The sequence below is a fragment of the Oncorhynchus clarkii genome, chromosome 4 (assembly GCF_045791955.1).
Source record: "Oncorhynchus clarkii lewisi isolate Uvic-CL-2024 chromosome 4, UVic_Ocla_1.0, whole genome shotgun sequence".
NCBI classification, from domain to species: Eukaryota; Metazoa; Chordata; class Actinopteri; order Salmoniformes; family Salmonidae; genus Oncorhynchus; species Oncorhynchus clarkii.
Window position 1 is genome coordinate 21514225 of NC_092150.1, and position 14104 is coordinate 21528328.

The 14104-nt window shown below is 40.0% G+C and overlaps 1 protein-coding gene and 4 non-coding genes across 5 annotated transcripts in view; 4 read left to right on the plus strand and 1 right to left on the minus strand.

The window, feature by feature from the left end:
- Positions 1 to 14104, minus strand: part of LOC139406593 (pleckstrin homology domain containing, family B (evectins) member 2) — a 61210-nt gene that overhangs the window by 34763 nt on the left and 12343 nt on the right. The gene's annotated exons all lie outside the window — the stretch shown is intronic.
- trnag-gcc (transfer RNA glycine (anticodon GCC)) lies at positions 1790 to 1860 on the plus strand. Its single transcript has one exon. It is a non-coding gene; the product is annotated as a tRNA-Gly (tRNA).
- trnad-guc (transfer RNA aspartic acid (anticodon GUC)) lies at positions 6964 to 7035 on the plus strand. Its single transcript has one exon. It is a non-coding gene; the product is annotated as a tRNA-Asp (tRNA).
- Positions 12663 to 12733, plus strand: trnag-gcc (transfer RNA glycine (anticodon GCC)). Its single transcript has one exon. It is a non-coding gene; the product is annotated as a tRNA-Gly (tRNA).
- On the plus strand, positions 13160 to 13231 carry trnad-guc (transfer RNA aspartic acid (anticodon GUC)). Its single transcript has one exon. It is a non-coding gene; the product is annotated as a tRNA-Asp (tRNA).

Consider the following 14104-nt stretch of genomic DNA (forward strand, 5'->3'; position numbering starts at 1 on the left):
GATACTCCATGAGAACATCATTTTGTAGCTATTAAATTTGGATCAAAAGACAGACATTTGTTTTTCATAAAACACCATATGATTTTGGTTGTCTTAACTCATGCCTTTATATACACTCCCCTCCATATGTATTTGGACAGTGAAGCTAACATTTTTGTCTCTACTCCAGCGTTTGGGATTTGAGTTCAAATGTTTTAAATGGGGCGACAGTAAACGGTGACTTTCTGTATTTGAGGGTTTTACCTTTAGAAATGAAAGCACTTTATGTATCTAGTCACCCCCACATGAAGAAGTCATAAGTATTTGGACAAATTGATTTCTAGTGTATCAAGGTAGTCAAAGGTTTAGTATTTAGTCACATATTCCTTGCACACAATGACTACATCAAGCTCTACAAAGTCGTTGGATGCATTTGCAGTTGGTTTAGTTGTGTTTTGGGTTATAAAATAAAAGCTGACATTCTGTACTGTCACCTAATCAAGGATCTTCAAAATCTAGGGTTATTAGATTTATCCCTGGGCACACAAAGCTCCACTATTTATTAGGCCTACTTTTTAGAAAACAATTATTTTACCTGGGCTACAACACAGTGCAATGAGGAATGTATTATTGTTATCAAGTGAATACACAGTTATTATACACTGCAGTGAGGTAGGCTAATTTGAATAACCACTCATACTTCCCGTTTTGTTTCATGCCAAAATAACTGCATAGGCCTGATTATGCAACCGTGTGGGTCTATTCTCCACAACTTAGAAGGTCCAGAAAGGTACATTAGCAGGCCACTCGTTTGGTGTTGGCCTTTTTTTCAGGATGTAGCTGGTGTTAAAATAATAGGCCTACTATAAAAAAATGTGGCTTCTCCTTCCAACTCCACTCCTGTTAGGCTACAGCATTATCTTCCATTCAGCAAGCTTCAGCTCTCCTCCAATAGTCTAATAGTAGTAGGAGGAGCAGAACGAGGAGGAGGTCGAAATAAGTGTCCAACAAGCTTTAAAAGGAATAGCCATGGCAGCGGAGAGGCCAGGTGCGTAATTGCGCAACAGAACAATGAAGACGGACATACTCGAAGTAGCCTATAGCCTAAGTTAGAAGCGTATGCATATTATCCCATAATTCATAAACTTAATGTTAGGCTTAATAATGCGGTGAATATATCCAGTCAATTTACACAGCGAAATAAAAACAAGTTTATCAGATAATGAAATCATAGGTAGCTGCTACCTACACTGTGCGCTCCCAAGGCTGCGCTGAGTGCCCTCCCTCCCAGAGCTCTGGTATGCAGCTCGAAATGCTACCCAATTGTTTCAGTTTTTTTATGAACAAGAAATGTATCCTACGTAGGCTACAACAACACAATGTAATGAAGAATGTTAATATTGTTTTCAAGTGAGTACAAAACTCTACTCTATGCTGTAAACTGCAGTTAATAGCCTAAGGCATTTAAATGACTGCTCAAAAACATGCATATTCATTTCAAAATAACTGCATCTAGCCTGCTTAATTGGACAATCATTCGGGTCAGTCATGGGTACTTTCTCTGCAGTTTAGGTCCAGACACATTAGCAGGACTGTATAATATGGTGTATTTTGTCATGAAGTATCAGCTAACATAAACATGTTAATGCAAGGATTTGTAGTTTCTGCGTTTGGCTGCCATGTTTTCATAAAAATGTTTGAGAATGAGGTGAATAACATGTTTTCTTACTACAACAGTCATTACTATATATTCGTCCAAATACCGTATTATTATACCTGTTAATAAATATTGCTTTTCCACAAAAAGTAAGCATTGGTGGTTCAGTGGTAGAATTCTCGCCTGCCACGCGGGAGGCCCGGGTTCGATTCCCGGCCAATGCATCAACATGTTTTGCTTCCATTATCCACTTTATTTTTCTTATCTGTTCTTCACTCTTTTTGTAGCATGTTTACCCATTCTTTAAAAATATGTATCATGATTTGAACAACTAAGGGTAGCTATAGCTAGCTAGTATTGTTGATTAATATTATAAAACTACACAACTTTTTTATTTTTTATTAACAAATATCAACAAACAAAAGAAGAATAGTCACATGCAAACAAGCATACATACAAACTATTTACATTGCCAGGAATCCTAAACAAACAAATCATATTCATTAATTATATAACACGTTTTAATGGCATTTTTGTTTTTCATTTTAGTTAAAGTAGTGCCATACTGTTTAAATTAAGTTATAAAGCAAAACAAGTTAGGTTTTGAATTAGACCATTTGCATTTGTGAATATGAAATTGACCTAGTATTATTAGCAGTTGAATTAAATATACTACGTCTTTATCTATGTCAGAATTCCTGAAATAAAACATTATATCAAAACCATTAAATAGTACAAGCTGTCCTATTTTTTTTGTAACAAAATTCTGTATGTCAATCCCAAAAAACTCGACTATAAATACAGGCAAAAAACAAATGCAAAATGGTCTCCTTCTCCATTCCACAGAAATCACATTTATAGTTAATATTCAGCTTGAATCTTTCCAAAACATGTTTCACAGGATAAATTCTATGTAACATTTTAAAATAAACTTCCTTTACCTTGTTACTGATACAATATTTGTTCTCAATTTTCCATGCTTTCCCCCATTGTATATCACCATAGATATTTGACCAAAATAATCTTGCTGAGGGAATTGTAGTATCACAAACAATCAAAAACAATTGCATATTCTTTCGGGGTTATTGGAATTTTAAACTTATCAAGAAATTCCCTATATGAGAGTAGATATCCTCATTCAGTAACTGACCAACCAAAATAATTGTATTCTCAAACCAGTTACGAAAAAAAAGAGACTTCTTTTTAAATCATCTATCTTTGTTGTTCCATATAAAGTATCTGTGAGGTGAACAATTGTGTCTATACGCTAACATCCAAGATAAAATTTCCTGCTTACAGAATTTGGCCAACTTTACTGGGATTTTATCAACATCAAAATTACATTGAAGCAAAAATTCTAAACCACCAACAGAGTCAAATAAATACTTAGTGAAGACATTCCAAATACTGTTCTGGTTCTTAACATACTTCAGAATCCAATTTATTTTAAAAGTAGTATTTAGAGTATTGAAATCTAAAACCTCAAGACCTCCTTGTTCTTGGGTATTAGTGAGAATATATTTTCATAGATGGTGAGGCTTGTTCCTCCAAATAAAATTATAAAGAATCTTATCTAAGTCCTTTACAATTTTAGGGGATAATTCAAGTGATAACGAGACATAAACTAATCTGGATAACCCTTCTGCTTTGGACAATAAAACCTGACCGTATAATGAAATATCTCTCAGCAACCAGAGGTTCAATATATTCTTTATTTTCTCAATAATGGGGTTAAAGTTAATTCACTCCTTTGTTTTTTATCCTTGCATATAGCAATTCCAAGATAAGGTTATCTTTCATTGGGATACCATATACTTCCTGTAAAACACAATCCTTGAGTGGAAATAAGACTGACTTATTGATATTAATAGGAGACCGAATATGTATTGCTTTGAACATAAACTCATGTTCTACAGTGTCAAAAGCTTTATAAAAATCAACAAACATAAGAAAACTATCATCAAGGATGAGGTCATTATAGTCAATCATATCTAAGATCAACCTGATGTTATTACTAATGTGTTGACCATGCATAAAACCAGATTGTTCTTCATCAATTATATGATGCAAGCCTTGTTTCAACCTCTTAGCAAATAATTTCCCATCATTATTCAACAGGCTAATGGGTCTCCAGTTGTCTATATAAAGAGTATCCTTATTAGGTTTGGGAATCAAAGTAATTACACCTTGCTTTAAGGAAGCCGGTAACTCCCCTTTTTCTATTGATTCTTGAAACATAGCAAGAATGAAAGGAATCAATTTATCATTGAATGCTTTATAAAACTTGCTTATTAAACTATAATGTCCAGGGGACCTATTGTCCTTAAGGCTTTTAATACAGTCTTTTATCTCAATTTCAGATAACTCATTATCACAAAAATCCCTGAAATCATTATATATCTTCTTAGCAATGTTTGCTACATTCTAGATTCTGATAAAACTGGGCAACATACTGTGAGATTTCTTTGGGATTTTCATTGGGAGTATTATTAATCATTAATTTACATATGGAAGTATTTTTCGCCTGCACTTTTTTCTGAATTAAAGAAATATTTTGTATTTTTCTCTCCCTCTTCCATCCACAAACGCTCCCCGGGCCATTTCCTCGTAGATACAGTCTAACTGCATTTGCAATGATGATAGCTCCAGTAATTCCTGATTAGTTAGTTCAGTTTTTTTAGTATAATCCATTATTCCCTTTATGATGTCATATTCTTTCTCTTGGCATGAGCAATTTCTTTCCCCATTGAAATAGCCAAAAGCCTTATATCAAATTTCATTAGCTCCTAGTAACTTCCAAATATATTCATAACACTGGCACAATTACAGTATTTATCAATATATCCTGCTACTTCCTTCTTAAATACTTCACCCTCGGGTAGTCTTGTTAATTTTCCTGTAACCTTTACTAACTTTTTTTGTTGACAAACTATGCATATTTATCTTTATTGAAATCCCTTTGTGGTCTGTTAAAATCGATGGTTCAATCGAGCCTGTATCAACCTTGTCAGCCATATCTTCAGATATCAGCCAGAAATCAATAAGGCATTGTATAGATAAATCTTTGGTACTCCATGTAAACATAATCTTATCTGGGTTCTTATGTCTCCAAATATCTAGAACACCTAACCTTAGACATATATTCCTTATCTCACAAACAGAATTGCTATCCTTAGGTGGCTTCTACCTAGATTATCATGTAATACTGTATTAAAATCTCCACCCCATATTACTTTTGCCAATGGAAATTTAGACATAGTTTTACTTATTTTCCTCTCAATGTCTCTAAATTAAATACAGTTACTTGACTTGTTATTGGAAGCATAAGTATTTACAACAATGAATTGAATGTGGTTGACATCTACCAATAGTATATTCCATCTCCCTGTATTATCTGCTTCTTGACTCAATATATGACCCTTATTAAAGTTGCCTTTTAAAATAGCGACACCTGCTGACCGATTACTACCAAATGAAAACCAAATATCATTCCCCCATTCACACTTCCAAAACGCAGTATCTGTGGAACAGGCATGAGTTTCTTGAATGAAATAAAAGTCGGCACTCTTACCCTTACAATACAAAAATAAAGATTTCCCTTTCAAAATATTACGGATTCCTCTGGCATTAATAGAAAAAAACAGAAATGGACATTTACTATCACAGTGACTTAATGAAGAATATTAAACTTGTATACGTTCACATGAATCAGGTTCTCACAGAAAGAAAGGTTCTTACTAGTTGTAAATAAAAACAGTCCTTTACACCACGCAAGTGGTTGACCTAAATTACACACACACACACACACACACACACACACACACAATTGCAAATAACGTTGTACCATAGATTGGTAAAACGAATAGCCATCAAGCTAACATTAAGTGTCAGAGCGAGTTTCCCTGCCATAAATTATTTGTATAAAAAAAGTTCACACAAACAATGATCCTTTCCTCAATAAATATAACGTTGAATCAGATGCAAATATACTCAGTCCTGCACAACTTACTTCATAAATCCAGCAGTCATCAAGCTAGGCGTCAGCGTGAATTTCCCTTCCATTAGCAAAAGCCTTGGCTCCCGCAAAGTATGCACTTTCCCTTCCTTCCTTGCTCTCTCAATCATCGGCCACAGACGATTCAGAGCTTCTTTGTCAAATGCTGTCAGATCCTCAGGTTGTTCTTCTATAAATAGTCATTTTTCTTTGCACTTTTCCCTATACATATCCCTCGCTGTCCTGGAGATGAATCTCATGATCACTGGTCGTGGTGGCTGGTTGTTTTCCCCATCTCTCAGCCTACACAGGCGGTGCACTACATCCAGAGAAACTGCAACAACATTTCACTCCTCCTCCGGGACCATTGCCCTGCAAATGTCCTTCACTCTTGCTTTGAGGTTCTCGTCAGATTTTTCTGCTATTCCATAAATTCGAAGATTTCCTCTCCGACAATACCGGTCATTCTCGTTTACCTTTGACTCCAGTGAGTTTCCTCTCCTGCTTTGCAACCTGAATTTTCAATTTTGCGTTCTGCTGCTTCGGAGTTTTTACTTCCTCAGCACTGACATCAATCGATTTCTTCAGGTTAACGATACTGATAAGTGTTCTTTTTCACAAAATCCATGTAATCTGTGATGTTGTCCAGTAGCTGGCTTTGGATGGTTCTTCGGGTATGAATCACATTCACCCCCTTTTTCACATTGCAAACATGAGGGAGTTTCAACCATGCATCTTTTCTCCTTGAAAGTTTCAACATCCATTATCTCAGCAACCGTTTGGTCATGTCCTGATTCCATGCTACTAGCTATGAAGACGTTACCAGGCTAACTTAACTACACACGCTGAAACTTTTCGATAGCTAGCTTGTTCGTTGGAAATCGTCAAAAATATATTTCAATGGTTTGATTAATTACAAAATTATTCAAAATAGCTACATTGTATGGTTAGATATCATTTTTTGTGAAAAAAAAACTAATTGCAACTGCAGTCTAAAAATATAAACTTGTGTGAGAAAACCCTAAAATTGTTCCTCAGCTAGAAACGTTACACCCTCTCATCTTGAGGGCCCCCCTAAAACTCGACAATAAAGCCAGTTCTTTTCCTTCTGACCTAAACAAAAATATGGCGTGCTGAAACATAGTTAGCTATGTCTTCCAACTGGTAGGCAATATGTTAGCTAACCTAGCTAAAAATCACATGTTGTAATCCCTTTGCTAAAATGTTCAGACTGTGCCAGAAGAAAGCTACTTCAGTTCAAGTAATAAACTGTATTATCTGCAGAGCATTTTGGGTCAGTTTTATAAAACATATTGTGTTTGCCAAACTTCAGTCCTCGTTAGTATAGTGGTCAGTATCCCCGCCTGTCACGCGGGAGACCGGGGTTCAATTCCCCGACGGGGAGAAAAAGCATTTTTCTTAACTCCATTCACCGTTGATTTGTAACTACCTGAAACGTCACCATTTTACTGGGATAGACATATTGGTTATCATGGGCAAGATAATATTGGGTATGGGAATTCATTATCGTTCTTCTGACAAAGGTAGGTAGAATATGATAATTAAACCTCTCTCATCATCACCCAGTGCCTGGGCTTACCTCCGCTGTACCCGCACCCCACCATACCCCTGTCTGCGCATTATGCCCTGAATATATTCTACCATGCCCAGAAACCTGCTCCTCTTATTCTCTGTCCCCAACGCTCTAGGCGACCAGTTTTGATAGCCTTCAGCCGCACCCTCATACTACTCCTTCTCTGTTCCGCGGGTGATGTGGAGGTAAACCCAGGCCCTGCATGTCCCCAGGCACCCTCATTTGTTGATTTCTGTGATCGAAAAAGCCTTGGTTTCATGCATGTCAACATCAGAAGCCTCCTCCCTAAGTTTGTCTTACTCACTGCTCTAGCACACTCTGCTAACCCTGATGTCCTTGCCGTGTCTGAATCCTGGCTCAGGAAGGCCACCAAAAATTCTGAGATTTCCATACCCAACTATAACATCTTCCGTCAAGATAGAACTGCCAAAGGGGGATGAGTTGCAGTCTACTGCAGAGATATCCTGCAAAGTAATGTCATACTTTCCAGGTCCATTCCCAAACAGTTCGAACTACTAATTTTGAAAATTACTCTCTCCAGAAATAAGTCTCTCACTGTTGCCGCCTGCTACCGACCCCCCTCAGCTCCCAGCTGTGCCCTGGACACCATTTGTGAATTGATCTCCCCCATCTAGCTTCAGAGTTTGTTCTGTTAGGTGACCTAAACTGGGATATGCTTAACACCCCAGCAGTCCTACAATCTAAGCTAGATGCCCTCAATCTCACTCAAATCATCAAGGAACCCACCAGGTACAACCCTAACTCTGTAAACAAGGGCACCCTCATAGACGTCATCCTGACCAACTGGCCCTCCAAATACACCTCCGCTGTCTTCTACCAGGATCTCAGCGATCACTGCCTCATTGCCTGTATCCGCTACGGAGCCGCAATCAAACGACCACCCCTCATCACTGTCAAACGCTCCCTAAAACACTTCTGTGAGCAGGCCTTTCTAATCGACCTGGCCCAGGTATCCTGGAAGGACATTGACCTCATCCCGTCAGTTGAGGATGCCTGGTCTTTCTTTAAAAGTAACTTCCTCACCATTTTAGATAAGCATGCTCCGTTCAAAAAATGCAGAACTAAGAACAGATATAGCCCCTGGTTCAATCCAGACCTGACTGCCCTCGACCAGCACAAAAACATCCTGTGGCGGACTGCAATAACATCGAATAGTCCCCGCGATATGCAACTGTTCAGGGAAGTCAGGAACCAATACACGCAGTCAGTCAGGAAAGCTAAGGCCAGCTTCTTCAGGCAGAAGTTTGCATCCTGTAGCTCCAACTCCAAAAAGTTCTGGGACACTGTGAAGTCCATGGAGAACAAGAGCACCTCCTCCCAGCTGCCCACTGCACTGAGGCTAGGTAACACGGTCACCACCGATAAATCCATGATTATCGAAAACTTCAACAAGCATTTCTCAACGGCTGGCCATGCCTTCCGCCTGGCTACTCCAACCTCGGCCAACAGCTCCCCCCCCCCCCCCCCCGCAGCTACTCGCCCAAGCCTCTCCAGGTTCTCCTTTACCCAAATCCAGATAGCAGATGTTCTGAAAGAGCTGCAAAACCTGGACCCGTATAAATCAGCTAGGCTTGACAATCTGGACCCTCTATTCCTGAAACTATCCGCCGCCATTGTCGCAACCCCTATTACCAGCCTGTTCAACCTCTCTTTCATATCGTCTGAGATCCCCAAGGATTGGAAAGCTGCCGCAGTCATCCCCCTCTTCAAAGGGGGCGACACCCTGGACCCAAACTGTTACAGACCTATATCCATCCTGCCCTGCCTATCTAAGGTCTTCGAAAGACAAGTCAACAAACAGGTCACTGACCATCTCGAATCCCACCGTACCTTCTCCGCTGTGCAATCTGGTTTCCGAGCCGGTCACGGGTGTACCTCAGCCACGCTCAAGGTACTAAACGATATCATAACCGCCATCGATAATAGACAGTACTGTGCAGCCGTCTTCATAGACCTTGCCAAGGCTTTCGACTCTGTCAATCACCGTATTCTTATCGGCAGACTCAGTAGCCTCGGTTTTTCGGATGACTGTCTTGCCTGGTTCACCAATTACTTTGCAGACAGAGTTCAGTGTGTCAAATCGGAGGGCATGCTGTCCGGTCCTCTGGCAGTCTCTATGGGGGTGCCACAGGGTTCAATTCTCGGGCCGACTCTTTTCTCTGTATATATCAATGATGTTGCTCATGCTGCGGGCGATTCCCTGATCCACCTCTACGCAGACGACACCATTCTATATACTTCCGGCCCGTCCTTGGACAGTGTGCTATCGAACCTCCAAACGAGCTTCAATGCAATACAGCACTCCTTCCGTGGCCTCCAACTGCTCTTAAACGCTAGTAAAACCAAATGCATGCTTTTCAACCGTTCGCTGCCTGCACCCGCACGCCTGACCAGCATCACCACCCTGGATGGTTCCGACCTTGAATATGTGGACATCTATAAGTACCTAGGTGTCTGGCTAGACTGTAAACTCTCCTTCCAGACCCATATCAAACATCTCCAATCGAAAATCAAATCAAGAGTCGGCTTTCTATTCCGCAACAAAGCCTCCTTCACTCACGCCGCCAAACTTACCCTAGTAAAACTGACTATCCTACCGATCCTCGACTTCGGCGATGTCATCTACAAAATAGCTTCCAAATGTATGATCTCTGTAATTGCAAACAAATGTTTCTGTACCAAATATTAAGTTCTGCTTTTCTGATGTATCAAATACTTATGTCATGCAATAAAATGCTAATTAATTACTTAGAAATCATATAATGTGATTTTCTGGATTTTTGTTTTAGATTCCGTCTCTCACAGTTGAAGTGTACCTATGATAAAAAAATTACAGACCTCTATATGCTTTGTAAGTAGGAAAACCTGCAAAATTGGCAGTGTATCAAATACTTGTTCTCCACACTGTATATGTATGTGTGTGTATACATATACAGTATATCACAAAAGTGAGTACACCCCTCACATTTTTGTAAATATTTGAGTATATCTTTTCATGTGACAACACTGAAGAAATTACACTTTGCTACAATGTAAAGTAGTTAGTGTACAGCTTGTGTAAAATTGCTGTCCCCTCAAAATAACTCAACACACAGCCATTAATGTCTAAACCGCTGGCAACAAAAGTGAGTACACCCCTAAGTGAAAATGTCCAAATGGGGCCCAAAGTGTCAATATTTTGTGTGGCCACCATAATTTTCCAGCACTGCCTTAACCCTCTTGGGCATGGAGTTCACCAGAGCTTCACAGGTTGCCACTGGAGTCCTCCTCCATGACGACATCACGGAGCTGGTTGATGTTAGAGACCTTGCACTCCTCCACCTTCCGTTTGAGGATGCCCCACAGATGCTCAATAGGGTTTAGGTCTGGAGACATGCTTGGCCAGTCCATCACCTTTATCCTCAGCTTCTTTAGCAAGGCAGTGATCGTCTTGGAGGTGTGTTTGGGGTCGTTATCATGTTTTAATAGTGCCCTGCGGCCCAGTCTCCGAAGGGAGGGGATCATGCTCTGCTGCAGTATGTCACAGTACATGTTGGCATTCATGGTTCCCGCAATGAACTGTAGCTCCCCAGTGCCAGCAGCACTCATGCAGCCCCAGACCATGACACTCCCACCACCATGCTTGACTGTCGGCAAGACACACTTGTCTTTGTACTCCTCATCTGGTTGCCTGCGCCACACACGCTTGACACCATCTGAACCAAATAAGTTTATCTTGGTCTCATCAGACCACAGGACATGGTTCCAGTAATCCATGTCCTTAGTCTGCTTGTCTTCAGCAAACTGTTTGCGGGCTTTCTTGTGCATCATCTTTAGAAGAGGCTTCCTTCTGGGATGACAGCCATGCAGACCAATTTGATGCAGTGCACGGTGTATGGTCTGAGCACTGACAGGCTGACCCCCCACCACTTCAACCTCTGCAGCAATGCTGGCAGCACTCATACGTCTATTTCCCAAAGACAACTTCTGGATATGACGCTGAGCACGTGCACTCAACTTCTTTGGTCGACCATGGCGAGGCCTGTTCTGAGTGGAACCTGTCCAGTTAAATCACCCTATGGTCTTGGCCACCGTGCGGCAGCTCAGTTTCAGAGTCTTGGCAATCTTCTTGTAGCCCAGGCCATCTTTATGTAGAGCAACAATTATTTTTTTCAGATCCTCAGAGAGTTCTTTGCCACGAGGTGCCATGTTGAACTTCCAGTGACCAGTCAGTATAAGGGAGTGTGAGAGCGATGGCACCAAATTTAACACACCTGCTCCCCATTCACACCTGAGACCTTGTAACACTAACGAGTCACATGACACCGGGGAGGGAAAATGGCTAATTGGGCCCAATTTGGACATTTTCACTTAGGGGTGTACTCACTTTTGTTGCCAGCGGTTTAGACACTAATGGCTGTGTGTTGAGTTATTTTGAGGGGACAGCAAATTTACACTGTTATACAAGCTGTACACTCACTACTTTACATTGTAGCAAAGTGTCATTTCTTCTGTGTTGTCACATGAAAATATATACTCAAATATTTACAAAAATGTGAGGGGTGTACTCACTTTTGTGATATATTGTATATACACACACAGCTTGGCACAGCTACAGAACCTGTAGTGAGCGGGTAAGGTCTGCCACAACCTGGCACACACACACTCTTGGCCTTGAATACCTCAAAATGAGAATGTTCTGACTTTATCAAGTACATAGAGAAATATCTTCAATTTGTTTAGAAAATGAACCACGCGCTAGAATTGTTTTTGGCTACGCAAAATCCAATTGTCAAATTAGAAGCATTGATCATATGATGTCATAGACAATAGGTCAAGTAGATCTTCTCACCAACAATTTTCGTTGTCGAGGAGCTGTTAGTGAACATGACTGCAGTGCGCAGTGTTTAGAATATATGCATGTAAATTACAGTTATTTGAATTTCTTATAAGAAAATTATTTGAAACGCAATTTCTGCAGCATGCGGTTTCAGGAACATTATCAAGAAGAGGCACATGCACCTTCGCCAAAAATATCACCGTCATTAGACCCTTGTTGAGTTGCAAATACATTACATCTATAATTGATACAGAAATTATATCTTTACTCCAAGCAAAGTCCATGTACGTTTTTGAAATGTTTGGTTTTTGAAAATATTCATCCATCCATCATTGACTTTGTGTGGACATTGCTCGTGTTTGGAGGCCTAATGTGGCCAGGTGCATACTCGCTTAGGCCTGAGATATACCCTACGAATGGGCACATTGATTTTGACTCTGTTTATTATAAAAATGTAGCTACTGACGGTCTCGGATAATGGATTAGGTCAACAAGATATCAATAGATTAATTAATACGTATTCTCATTTGAACTATACATTATTTTATCATAGTATTATAACAATGTTTATAGATCTTGCTTTTCTATAGACAAGTAAGCATTGGTGGTTCAGTGGTAGAATTCTCGCCTGCCACGCGGGAGGCCCGGGTTCGATTCCCGGCCAATGCATCAATATATTTTGCTTCCGTCAACCACTTTATTTTCTTAATTAGCTCATCTGTTCTTCACTCTTTTTGTAGCAGGTTAACCCACTCCAATCCTCACTTTTAAAAAATATGTATAATTATTTGAACAACTAAGGGTAGCTATAGCTAGCTAGTGTTGTTGATAACGTTATAAAACTCGACAACTGATAAAGCAAGTTCTTTCCCTTCTGACCTATACAATAATATGGCGTGCTGAAACATAGTTAGCTATGTCTTCCAACTGGTTAGCAATATGTTAGCTAACCTAGCTAAAAATCACATTTTGTAATCACATTGCTAAAGTGTTTAGACGGTGCCAGTAGAAAGCTATTTTAGTTCAAGACAGAAACTGCTGAACCTGCTGAAAACACATTGTGTTATAAAACACATTGTGTTAACGGATCATCAGTCCTCGTTAGTATAGTGGTCAGTATCCCCGCCTGTCACGCGGGAGACCGGGGTTCAATTCCCCGACTGGGAGGAACATTTTAATTAACTCCTTTCACCGTTGATTTGTGACTGAAACGTCACCATTTTACTGGGATAGACATATTGGTTATCATGGGCAAGATGATATTGGGTATGGGAATTCATTATCGTTCTTCTGACAAAGGTAGGTAGAATATGATCATAAAATATCATGCATGATATGCTGTCAAACGCACACAGACATACACACACACACACACACACACACACACTCACACACAGCACAACCGACCCTTTTTCAGGACCCTTTCAAAGATAATTTGTAAAAATCCAAATAACTTCACAGATCTTCATTGTAAAAGGTTTAAACACTGTTTCCCATGCTTGTTCAATGAACCATAAACAAGTAATGAACATGAACCTGCGGAACGGTCATTAAGACACTAACAGCTTACAGACGATAGGCAATTAAGGTCACAGTTATGAAAATGTAGGACACTAAAGAGGCCTTTCTACTGACTCTGAAAAACACCAAAAGAAAGATGCCCAGGGTCCCTGCTCATCTGTGTGAACGCGCCTTAGGCATGTTGCAAGGAGGCATGAGGATTACAGATGTGGCCAGGGCAATAAATTGCAAGGGTGCAATTTTCTGTTTGAAAAAGCTAGACTTTGCTTTCCTAACTGACTGTGTGTATTGGTTCCTGACTTCCCTGAAAAGTTGCATATCGTGGGGACTATTCAATGCTAATGCAGCACGCCACAGGGTGTTTTTGTGCTGGTCAAAGGCAGTCAAGTCTGGAGTGAACCAAGGGCTATATCTGTTCTTAGTTCAACATTTTTTGAAAGGGGCATGCTTATTTAAGATGGTGAGGAGAGCACTTTTAAGGAACAACCAGGCATCCTCTGACGGGATGAGGTAAATATC